Source organism: Pholcus phalangioides, unplaced genomic scaffold, assembly GCF_987345545.1.
Source record: "Pholcus phalangioides strain wild (caught in Gottingen) unplaced genomic scaffold, Ppha-v1.0 ptg000015l_1, whole genome shotgun sequence".
NCBI classification, from domain to species: Eukaryota; Metazoa; Arthropoda; class Arachnida; order Araneae; family Pholcidae; genus Pholcus; species Pholcus phalangioides.
Genome location: NW_028301608.1, coordinates 34892297 through 34904917, shown reverse-complemented (window position 1 = coordinate 34904917; position 12621 = coordinate 34892297). Strand labels below are relative to the sequence as shown.

Genomic DNA, 12621 nt, shown 5'->3' with positions numbered 1-12621 from the left:
TGCGGCATATTTAGGGAATTGGTTGCCAAAAAAATTATACAAAAACTTCCGGGGTTACTTCGGGGCTACTTAGTTCGTCGTATAAAGTTAGGTTCCGGAGACCATACTTACAGAGGGACATTGGCTTAGTTGAGGGGGCGCAGAGAAGAGCCACGCATGCTCTTGATGGCACACGGGGCTTAAGCTATGAGGAAAGACTTGATCTTTTCAAAATGTTTGCATTGGAAGAGTGCAAGTGTCGGGGGGTGGGGGGGGGAGGGGTTGATATGATCGAAGTATTTAAAATTTTCAACGGGGTGGATAACATGGACCATGAGTTATCAATACACCATCAATCAAATGCTTCGATAGCAGTATCGATTAGTAAGGGACAATTCCAGGTTTCGGGGGAGGTTCGATTTTCTTTCATGAGGTTGTCAATAAATGGAATAGCTTACCCCCGGGAGTCGTGAATCTTAAGATGAGTGACACGTTTAGAAAGAAATACGATAAACATATTGAGATAAACAGAGAGAAATGCTATCTATAGGCCTACTTATATGAGACAGCCATAATTTTTTATGGGCAGTATATTTATATTCTATTAGAATTATTGGTTTTTTATTGCTCTTAATGGGTTGCTGTATTTTTGATATAGTTTTTAGATATATATTCGACATCCACATTTTTTAGGGGCATCTTTTTTCAGCCACCTCGTTGGGAATTTTGTCTGTAGTGGCATTTGTAATTGTAAGAAAGAATAGAGATATTTTTATAGTACAGCCCAAAGGAGGCAAAACCTTAAAGAGTGTCTGAGCCAGTATTCCTTGACCTTTATTTTTCCCCATTGGTCACCTTTTTAATCACACTTCATGTCGCCTGTCACTCCAAAGTCCCCCACATCGAAGAAAGAGACCCTATCTTTCTTTTAAACCGAGCACAACCCAGGTCTATCGCCATGGATAATTCACTACCAAGTGAGTTGTGCCGGAACTGTTAGTGTGTATGTGTACAGCTAACAGTCTTGAGTGCCTATCTAGTCTTGTGACTGATTTTTCACTGCTGTCATCGACCCTTTCTACTTATGTATATCTAAGTGAATAAATTTCATAAATAACGTCAATCTCACACAACGGATTATTCCCGGCCTCCTTTTTTCGGAGGGGGGGGGGGGTTCCTCCTAAAACATTCCAAGGCCCTACATCGGTAGTTAGTTTTACCGGAAGTGGTTGCTAAGGGATGCACGAAATAGTTTTAACTGTTCTGAGAAACGCGTCCCACTAGCCTATCACTATGCTTCAAATCATTCTAGATTGTCGGTGTTCATGAACAGCTGCCAAACTGAATCAATCAAAAGCAGTTCAACTCTTATTCACCCCGTGGAAGAGAAATAGCAATGAGCGTTCATAGCATGAACAACAAAAAAAAAAACACCATGCGCACATATTAATAACAACCCCCCCCCCCACCCTCCTAAAACAATCCATTTCGATGATTTTTAATCGTGATCCTGGATGAGGATTTAGCATTATAAATCGAGATAAATCCCTCACGAAACATGCAAACACAAATGATAGTGATTCCAACTCGGTTTGATTGGCAGTACAGATGCGTCAGGAGCTCTGTTCCACCCATTATATAAAAAAAGTAAAACAAATGACTACATTTTAATCTCGGCATTGGATCATTGAATCTGTCAGGCAACCGATTCATTTTATAGAAAAGAATAGATTAAAAAGAAAGGAAAATAATACTCATTCTGAAGAGAAGAAACAGAGCGTTGAAGGAAACCGTAGGAAGTTGTTCTTATACAGTAATACACAAAGAAGAATTACCAAAGAAAGTTGTTATTATTTGCCTCTTCTAGCTAATCGTGATTCAATGCAGCTCAATGATGAATATGATTTTGATGGGAGAACGAAATCACTTCTTTTCCCTTCTCAAGAATCCCCTTTTATATACAGATGCATACTTCAAACTCGAGCTAATCAGTCATTCGAGATTGAAGTCGTGATTTCTCGAATATAGAGGCAGGTAGAAGATCTCTTACGCACAATTCACCTCAATCTATGTCTAGGAAAACTCCAGTCCATCACGTCGAGGGATTGTTTTTTTCCCTGCACCCATTCAAAAATGAGATAATAAATAATATTTATAATGAACTTGATGACTCGAGGAGAAACGTAAGGTGAATTTTCCCCCTTTTTTTGTTACACTATATTTCATTAGAGTTTCCTCTTTCATTCATTGTGTTAAGATTATAAAGGCTTAGTCAATGATTTATTTTATGCATCGAGATCTATTCATCGAGGCTCCCGCATTCGCTCCCATTCCGATTCATGAGACCGTGTGAAATGATCATGCACGGATATGAAATGAGGAACGTGATTAGGGAAATGACTAGTCGGTTTTCCCATAGTTTCATGACCTTTACTGGCCCCGGTGACGTATATCTGACAATTTTTTTTTTTTTTGCAACTAACATTACCGATATTCGCGTACTTTAAGGTACCGCGAAATATCATTTCTTAACGAAAAAAAAAAATCTGAGCAAAACTGAAAAAAACAAAACAAAACTGAAGTGTTCTGGAATTAGAATTGTAGCACTTGGTGATTGCTGGTTCTATGTAAAAAAAAAATTGTTTTTTTGGTAACAGAAAAGTTTGGGATATTTTATAAGCGATTGAAAATGATGAGCCACTTAACCCTTTGACCGACATGGCAGAAATCACTAAACTCTCTGCAAAATTTCCTATGCTTTTTTTATGAGAAGTAGGCTTTCTTCGTAATTTCAGTAGGTGCAAAGTAAAGGAGATAGGGGAACGTGTTCCTTTGAGAACACAGCTTTATAACATATCTGAACTTGCCATTGCTAAAATCAAAAAGTTTTTTAGAATATGAGCTATCACTTCAATGCCGGTGCGAGGTTTAGGAAAGATGATTTAATCCTACAGTTCACGATTTATATTAAGCCGAAAACTTTTTCCACAGTTAAATGAAGCATAGAAAGTCGGGAAAAATATGTTTAAAAAAATCCATTTCGAATTGTATTACTTACGCAAGGTCGTACAAAGAACGTAAAATTGCATATAAAATAAATGTATTGAAGTATTATTACTTTCCAAATATATATATAACTACCTTTTTTTGTGATTCCGACTATAGAAAGAAAAAATTCGGGTTGAAACTTCAACCCAAAAAATAAACATTTCAACCCTACAGTGTATGATTCTTTTTTTTTTGACAGGTCACAGAAGATTTAGATTTCTTTTCTTTAATTGAGGAGTTCTACTGCCATCTATGAATGATTTTTGAAGGAAAATGAAAAAATGGGAATAATGAATGTGTCTCAAACATGAAGTTGCCAGCAGAAAATAAACATATTTAAAGTAGATGTTGCCACAATCGGCAGCATTATGCACTGTAGGGTTGAAGAAGAATTTGCTTCATTGTTTATAAAATTGTGAATAGCCAATAAAAATTTTCAACTGGGCAAACTTCGATACGTATTCAAAAACTTTAGACATTTATTACTATTATAAAAATTGCCGTATTCCAAAAATTGTGATACCTGATAAATACTTTCCTCATACTCTCTCGAACGAGACCCTTCTTTGATTATTTTTATAATTTAAACGCAGGCGTTATCTGTTGATCAGGAACATAATAATAATCCTTGTTAAGTACAATTATAGTACGAAATATTTCTAATGATTAAACACCTCATTTCGTCAATTCTTTCTCTAAAATTTGCAATACAGTTCAAACAAGTGTCCCAAAAAAGTTTTTTTTTTGCGTACTGGGAAATTTCTACGAAATACACAGAGCGATTCCATATGTATGGAGCATCTGGCTAGGCTATTAGTACTTAACCGTAGATGTACCTCGTACAACATTCCTCTTCGGAATTTCTAACGAATCGGCACATGCCGGAATGTGTTCTGAGTGAAAGTGTGGCCCTAACGTATTTATGTTGTCGAATTGCGCTTGTTTCGCTTGTTTCGTGTTCATGCTGCCGTCTTATATTTTCTGAAGTAAAGATGAAAATGCTTGAATTTTCATGTTTTGACAGTATCGTGTTGTAGGAATGTCTGCTCTCTGACGAGAGACTTTTTAAATGCGAGACCGGCTCGCATTCGCGTCTCGGAGCTGGAAAACCGCCAAAAAACCAACTTCAGCAGACCACCACTGTGCCGTCAACGACCGCACAGTGGAGCATCTGGCTACCCTAATTATCATTCCAAGTGTGAATATCATTCTAGAGATACAAGTGCTTTTGATGATAAAGAATTAAGAGAATGTTCAACTAACGAAACAAATTTATCCACTTACCCAACTTCTTAAGAGAGTTGAGATGACGCTGAATTGATTTCCGAAAGTCCGTTGTGTTTCAGGAGTCATAATAAACGGTAGAAAAAAGCTGTGGCCAACTAGTAATTTTTTCTCTTGACTGGTGGGCCAAATAGAAAGTTCACTGGGCCAAAAAAAAGCCCACTAGTTAACGTGCCGAGAAAAAGCCCATGTCGTTGAGTTAATGAAATCCCAAGTACGTATAAGATTACCGAACCTCCGTATTTAGCCTCCCATCTGAGTAGATAGGATCACGAAGAGCTTGTCTTTCACACAGGAATAGAGAGAGAGAGAGAGAGGATGACACTTATTTGCGCGATGTCCAAACTGACAAATAGCACATCACCACAAGATTATTTCAAGAGACAAACGGGGCTAATTTCTCCCGAACTTTAGCTTCTTTCTTTCCTCTCACAAGACCCAGAAAAAATGTAAGTTGATTGACGTCTCTGTGTGCGCTTGACTCGCGTAATGTTGTTATATGCATCCCACTGAAATATTGGGTAAAAAAAAAAAATTTCACGCTTTTTCGTATAGCAGCAAACCATGACGATGACGGATGCCCATCTTACCTGGATGGATGTTGTATCTGTTCTTTGGGATGACAGCGAAGAACAGATTGGATAGACCAACCCTCATATTTTTCAATTTTTTTTTTTTCTTACGCATTAGGATGTGACTTGGAAAAGGTCTCCGACGACATGAAAAAGATTAATCATTACGACACGAGGACCTGGATACTATTTTTTTCCCCCCTTCTATTTCAATGTATAGTCGTTCGGTGTCGTTTTAGGAGAGAACAACGCATTTATTTCCCTCCCCGTAACTTTCGGGAAACGTGTTGTGAAACCTTAATAAGGTAACCCTTGGTGGTGAAGACGGTGCTTGTCGAGCATCACACGCTGGTTGATGAAAGAGGCACAGGTGCGTGCAAACCTCAAGGAGGGTGTTCTGTTTTTTTGTTTTTTTCTCTCTCAAGGTACCGTTGATCCCGACCGAACAATTTTACGTCTAACAATAAGATTTCTCGATTGTTGGAAATTTCAATTATTTCTATTCTTATAACCAATTGATATAATGTTTTTCATTTTTGACCCTTGAATGCTCAATTTTTTTTTTCGAGTTGATAATTTGTTTTTAAAGATAATGACACACACTTTTTTTTTGAAATCCGGAAAAATCATTTAAGAAACTCTATTTCGAATTTATATATATATCGAATTTTATATACATACAGGGCCTTAACGTGCAAAATCTAAAAAATAGCACATAAAATAAATTTACTGAAGTAATATTACTACTTTCCTATTACAGTCGACGCCGGTTATTAAAATCACAGATAACGTTACCTATCATTCGGTAATCTATCATTTATTGTAAGTACTTTTCCAAAGAACGGAACGAACGGAACTAATATCATAACATGGGAAAAAATTCGTTTAGTTATCCGGAATTTGGGTACTATAAACTTTTTCTTCCGTCGAAAGTTCTTTTATTTGTGCATTCTGAAGCTTAGGTTTAACCAAACATTTTTCTTTTCTGTAAAGTTATCGTTATTATCCTACAAGACCATGTAGGAGGCTAGAAGTGTTCTTTATCTCTTGTGGACCAACATTTCCGTTCTTAACGTCGCAATCGGTCCGTACTATTCGCTGTTACGTGAATATGCGAGCAGGTCTTCCATTTTAAAAACAGTCTCTCCGCAGAGAGCAGGCACACCAACAACACGATACCGACATAGTATGGAACTCAAACATTTACTATCTTTAATAAAAATGCGGAAGCCCGATGGTAGCACCAGTAAGAAAACTAAACAAGCATGATTCTGACAACATAAATAAAAAAAAGGGCCGCACGGTTAAGTAGTAGTAGTATTCGCTGTCATTCATGTGCGTGGAGAGCTGCTTTTGCAATGGCCTTCTAAACGTGAAGGCAAATATAGTCGAATCCCGTTTTAACGAATACCGTTATAGCGAAAATCTCATTTTAACGAACAGTTTTCTAATCATCCCAGATAAGTTTACATAGAAACAATCGAAAAACTTGGAATTCCAAGCTTTGGGGGGGGGGGGAGTTTCGGATTTGCTGACTTTTGATGACAAGGGAGGGGGGGGGGTTTGAAGGTTGCTTACGTCATCAAAAACCCCCTTTTTGAAGATATGAAATATTCTAAGCTGCTGACGAAATTTTGCTGACTTTTGCTGAAAAGAGGGGGCGGGGTCAAAAATGGCTGAAAATCTGCTTACGTAATACTTGAATGGCCCCTTATACAAATAGCTTCTACTGCCCCCCCCTTCCCCGGATCATTCCAGCGGTTCCAAGGAGCGATACTGCTCACTTTGCGAAACATTTGTGTTAATCTCTATTCATTTTTGCAGGATCAATAGATAATGCACGCGGTCAAAGTCATGCACATGGAAGCAATTTGTTTTTAGAGCGTCAAATTACTCAGATTGAAAAATTTTCTTACGCGGAGGAATCATTTCAATGCAGGAGAAAATTTCGTTTCTACAATAGCTGTACATCAGGGGTGCACCACCTTTTCAGTACGCCGGTCAGATAAGCTGTATTTTTGCCGCTCGCGGGCCAGAAACTTGTACACATTGGGTGATCAAATAACCCGTATTTTAACCAGACATTCCCATAATTTTGGGCATCCCGTTTGTAATGTCCCGTTTTTTCAACGAGGCTTACTCGATATCTTATTTTTCCACTGAAATTAAGAATTAAGATAATTTTCGTGACTTATAACTTATTTTAGGTAATTAAGACTATCATAATTAATTAATTACGCTCATATAAGTATATTCATCTCATATATTTGTCAGACTTTTTTTTTTCGATGAATTACATTTTTACACATTCCGACTTGCAGTAGTCCTCGATGTCCCAGAATTGGCGATTTTTCAGCAGTTTCCACTACAAACGGCAAGTTTACTTGCATCTGACAATTTTTTGACTGTTATTGGCAATTTCATTTACATTTGACAATTTCTTTTGCTGGGATTGGCAACTTTACTTGCATTTAACATTTTTTTTTGGTTGTGATTAGCGATATCTCGTATGCATCCCGTTTTTCTATGAAGGTACGGGTCAGCATAGGTATTAATTGTGTTGTGTGTACTGCTGTACCGCCTATTTTCTATATATTTTCTATATATCCCCCATTACGGGAAATTTTAGTATTCTTCCAGACTGAACAGCTCTGCATCATAAAAATCTTACGGAATCAAGGATGCTGTACTCGTACAATGGATAATGAGTTGGTAAAGATAATGAGAGATCTAGGGCGCGAGTTTTGTGTTTCCCTCGTAGTCGTATGTACGAATATATTTCGGTGTCTCTTATTACATTCGTTTTACCCCTGAAGTCTAGAAACTCCAATCAAGCGAATCCAGTTTAGACAGAGTTGATGCGGCGCATCTTGGGATAATTTTCTGCCGCCATTTCTCGATCGGTAATTCTTTATTATTTTTTTTATTTACAGTGTTATTACTACACAGGTATTATCTCTCGTAGAGGATTTTAAACAACGTTTCTCGAGACGCGAACAAAAATGCTAACAATAATAATAAAACACGAAACCCTGGTTTACTTCTCGGTGTTCCGATTCGAATGTACAGAATATAGCGATAAAAATTCCCACGCGATGGTTTAGGGGTTTGTTTTTTATTTATTTGATTTTTTCGATGGGGGAACGCGTATCGTGACCGAGAGAATGTGAATAATATTATATCCTCGCAGCCTTAATCTCCGTATATAGCATGAATCTTATCCTCTTCTCTTGTTAATGATGGTGATTGTCTCTGTCTGAAATACATTCAAACAAGAAAAAAAAAGGTAACGATCATTAAGAGATCGCCTTTAAAGCCGATCATCGTTTTTTTTATTTTTACTATTTTGTATGGGTTCGTAAAATAAGAATAAAACACGTGATATCGCCCACTTGCACGTGGGGATTCCGAAGAGTGTCGTGTATAGATAGATACATGAGTATCCTTTTGCATGTTGTTTCTCTTTTGGGTTTGTCGTTTTTTCTTCTTCTCTGGTGAAATGTTATAAACACCAATGAATACTCGTGATAGTCAAATACTTAAATCATACGTGCTCAACCCATTGCCCGTGGGCCAGGTGTGGTCCTTTGGATTCATATAATGTGGCCCCGCGACCTCAAAGTTATTTTTATAAAACTAAACTAGGAGCTTTTTAATTTGTTATTTAAGTATTTTGTTTATTTAATTTATGTATTTTGTTTATTTAATTTATGTATTTTGTTTATTTAATTTATGTATTTTGTTTATTTAATTTATGTATTTTGTTTATTTAATTTATGTATTTATGTATTTTAAGTAATTTATGTATTTAAGTAACCACTTATCATATGAAAAAATTGTGCAGCTTGGTTATGAATTTGAGGAGCAGTCAAAAGGGGGTTAAGTGACTCGCGGCACAGTTCCAAATCACTCAAGCAGCTGGCGACACATTTACAGATCATTTAAGCTGTCTGCGGAACATTTCCGGATGATTTAAGTGATCCGCGGCAAGTTTACAGATTAGTAAGTGACCTGCGGTGCTCTTCCAGATCGCTTAAGTGGCCCGCACTTTCCTAAACGTTGAGCACCCTTGACTTGAATCTTTCCGATTCTTATTTTGGGGGTTTCAGCTCTTTGTGGTGTTTTAGTAGTAGTAGTGGTTAGTATGTGTGGTTTAGTAGTAGCTCTTTGTGGTTCGAAATTAGCACAAAGCACACTCCCTTTTAGATGTTTTCGGGTTTTTTTATCAGTTTTTCTCCTCTTTAATCTGGAAAATTTCTTGCCGATAGAAAAAAAATTGGAATTTTCATCCTGCTGATCCCAACTAATTGGAACCAGATCTGTTCAAATTAGCGGGAAAATTGGATTAACGGATTAATTCTTATTTTTGAATTTCATGTGTGACAATGGTTATATTATCCTACATGTTAGAAGAGAGTCACAAACTTTATAATTCCGTTTTATCAGGGCAGTCTTAATGAGTTCAGACGCCTAGGGAACAAAAATGTTTTTGGGGATTTATAAAAAATAAATGTCTTACAGAAGTTATACACTGAATCAAATTCCTAATAAAATGAAATGTGAAGGAAAAAAAATTATGATGGATAAAAATCTTAATGATTTCTGCCCCCACCTCGACTTCCCGTTTGACTCGATGTTACTGGACCGGCCCCGTTGGGTCTAGACACATTACATTCATAAATACAGCTTGTATGGGATCCGCTGCCCATGATGACCAAGATGGCCCTTAATACCCGTTTCGAAGGTTGGCGATGATCCCGGAGCCGAGGCGCCCACATTAAGGACCACTGTTATACAGGATTAAGAAATGACCACTCAAGGGGTTCAACTGAATTGGCTTGTAACCAACACCTTCTAGACTTCGAAACATATGCAATAGCATTGTTGTGTTGAGTCAAAAACTGGCTGAAAGTTATAAGAGGTGTCTCAGAAAATAGAGATTCGCCTATAGAGATAGCCTATGTCAAAAATATGGCTCTGCCATTGCATAGTTCAATAATATTTAAAACAGTGGCGTAGCCAAAAATTTCGTTCGGGGGGGGGGGGGGGGTTTCAGACCCTCAATCCCCCCCCCCCCCCCCCCGCTACGCTCTTGCGTCAAGTCCATCCATAAATTGCTTCCCATCAGAGAAAACATCCTTATCTCACTTGGCCCCGAAAGATACAATTTACACTTTAAAGCTACAATTTTCTCAATTTACATTGTTTTGTAAGATGTTTGCACTTCGATTTTGCGTACCAGATGTTTGAATTTTTATTACATTAGGCCCAGTTCGACTTGTGCGGAGCAAGTTGTATTCCTTGTGAATTACACCAGCGAATTTTTTTTTCACGTGCAAACTGTGAACAATCGTCTTTTTTTGACGGATAGTATGAGAAAGAAGCTTTCAGTCCATAATTCTCGAGAACATTTATGAAACTTTCACCAACAGTCTTCAATCTTTTCAATCCTTCTCGAAATTTCATGACTGGGTATGTCACAGCTTCTCTGAGAGCAAGTATTTCATCCCTTCAATATCTAATAAATATGTTGTCTTTATTTCTTTCCCCGACATCCGAAAACACGTGTGTCTGTCTCCTTATACTTTTTCCAGGTTTTGACCTTTACTATAATCACAATAATTAATTTTTTCTGAAACAGTGCAGCACTCATCAAAATTATTTTCCACTGGAAAATTTTTAGTTTCACTTGTGATTATCACTAAAATTTTCATATGCGCACAAGTTTTAAAGATATGACAATTCCTCGGTTTTGTCTTTACAAAAAAATTTTCCACCACTACATGTAATTTTTGTCATGAGATTATCTGTGTAGTTTAATATGGAGTGTCTCTGTGTTAAAATTTTTTTCTCAGATAAGTCTTTAATGGACTCAATGTCACGGATAACAGCATTCTCTTTTCTTTTTGTTTAGTTGTCCAGATAATAAGAGCAAGTTTTTAGTTCCTGGATCTTTCATTCACCAGCAAAGTATTTGGCGCGTAAAGTTATAGAAAGAAAAGAAAAAAGAAACACTGATAGGGGAGAAACTGCACTTTTTTTTGGTATGAATCAATGTCTTCAGTTGTTATAAGGATCACAGCAGCCCCACGTCAATGGTTGAAGGAGGGTAAATTGTTGAAAGAGGAGTTGCATGACCTCCTATCACACACAACACTCTTGAACCCATATACGTAAAGGTCAAAATGAGAGTAATCTGTCCATTGAAAGAATAGACAAGGCAGCTTAAAAGGAAAGACATGGGAGACGTGGAGGAGGAGAACATGAAATATGTTCCAATTATCGGCACTTGGATGGGCTACTGAGAGTAATTTACTTGAAGAGTGGGAAATTCTTATAAGTCGATACGCAGGCCTTGTGTTGCAGGACGAAAGAAAAATGGCGCTGAGATTGATATTCAGTGAAATCGTATTGTTTAGGATAGTTCAGAGTTGGATTCAAGGTTTTGTGGGCTATACACATTTTGGCACCCTTCACCTACTCTAGTCTAATTTTATAGACCCACTCCTTTCTCAAATTTGCTGCCCTTGACTATAGTAATTCAGATAATAGAACATGAAAGATCTTTACCCCCTCCCCACCGTACCATGCTTCTAAGTCACTCTTTCGGTCACTTCCATGCATACGCACTCTCCTGCTCACGACCATGTTTAAACACTCTCTAGGTTACTCACTCGTGCCTTGCTCTCTAGGTCAATCTTTTGGTCGTTCACGTGCTTGAGAACTCTGTAGACAAACATTTGGTTTGGCTACTTCTCCTTCTCCTCCTCTTAAACAGATCATGGCTCGCCGCTCTGTCTCAATGAAGAGATATAAGAAGGTGGTCGAAGAACTAGGTCATGCTTGGAAGCCGTGCGTGTATGTGTCGTGGACTTAACGTGAAGTTTGTTTCTGTCTAATGTTTGTTGTAGTGCTGCCATTTGCCATCTATATTTCGAACTATGAATGAAGTGTAATGACTGAATATCTGTACCGTTGTTGGTCTGCTACTCTCTGTAACCAGACCTTTTAACGGGAGATTGGCTCACATTCGAGCCTTGAATTTTGTCACTCCCATGCTAACGCACTCTAGGTCACTCACTTTGCCATTCACATACTTGTAAATTGTTTTGACCACTCTCAGAAATGCTCACTCTCTAGATCAAACTTGTGGTCACTCACTAAGTTACCGGGGCCCTTTTTTGGTCACTCACATGATTGGACACTCCCAAGGTCACAGTTTTGGTCCCTCGTTCTTTAGGCAGAGGCGGATTTAGGGTTTTGCCGTACTTTTCCCATTCACTTCTAACTTTCTTGACCACAAATTTGACACCACCATCAAATTTGACACACCCCCTTGAACTTGCTGCCCTAGGGTATAGTCCCCCTGTTAATACGCCTCTGGGATCGTCATTGCTCATAAGCAATATTCATCAAAAAGAAATTCAGAAAAATTCAACGTATCGTAATAACCCCCAATTATTTGAGAAAACATTCTTTTAAATGCTCCTCTCAGTTATGTTCTACTTTTTTTACAAGACATCTATTCGACCACCAATGGAGGATGATGATGATGTATTACGGAATGAGGCCCCCCCCCCCCACCGAAAACTCGACTTTGACACCCCCGACCCCATCTTACTGATTTATCTAGCATTTAGAATGCTGCCAAACCCCAAAATTATGATTGAAGTTGTGGCCACAGCACGTGTTCGGCAAACTGGGTCATACTTATAATTCATCCACGGCATAACCACGT

The 12621-nt window shown here is 37.9% G+C and overlaps 1 protein-coding gene across 2 annotated transcripts in view; it reads right to left on the bottom strand.

Annotated features, from left to right (window-relative positions):
• Window positions 1-12621, bottom strand: part of LOC149075901 (protein trapped in endoderm-1-like) — a 48116-nt gene that overhangs the window by 21888 nt on the left and 13607 nt on the right. Inside the window, exon 1 of one of the 2 annotated variants that reach the window (XM_089243404.1) lies at window positions 4312-4666. The exons of the other annotated variant lie outside the window; for it this stretch is intronic. The gene's annotated coding sequence lies outside the window, so the exon portion shown is untranslated. Of the gene's footprint in view, window positions 1-4311; window positions 4667-12621 lie in introns of those variants that run through there. 2 annotated transcript variants of the gene reach the window in all.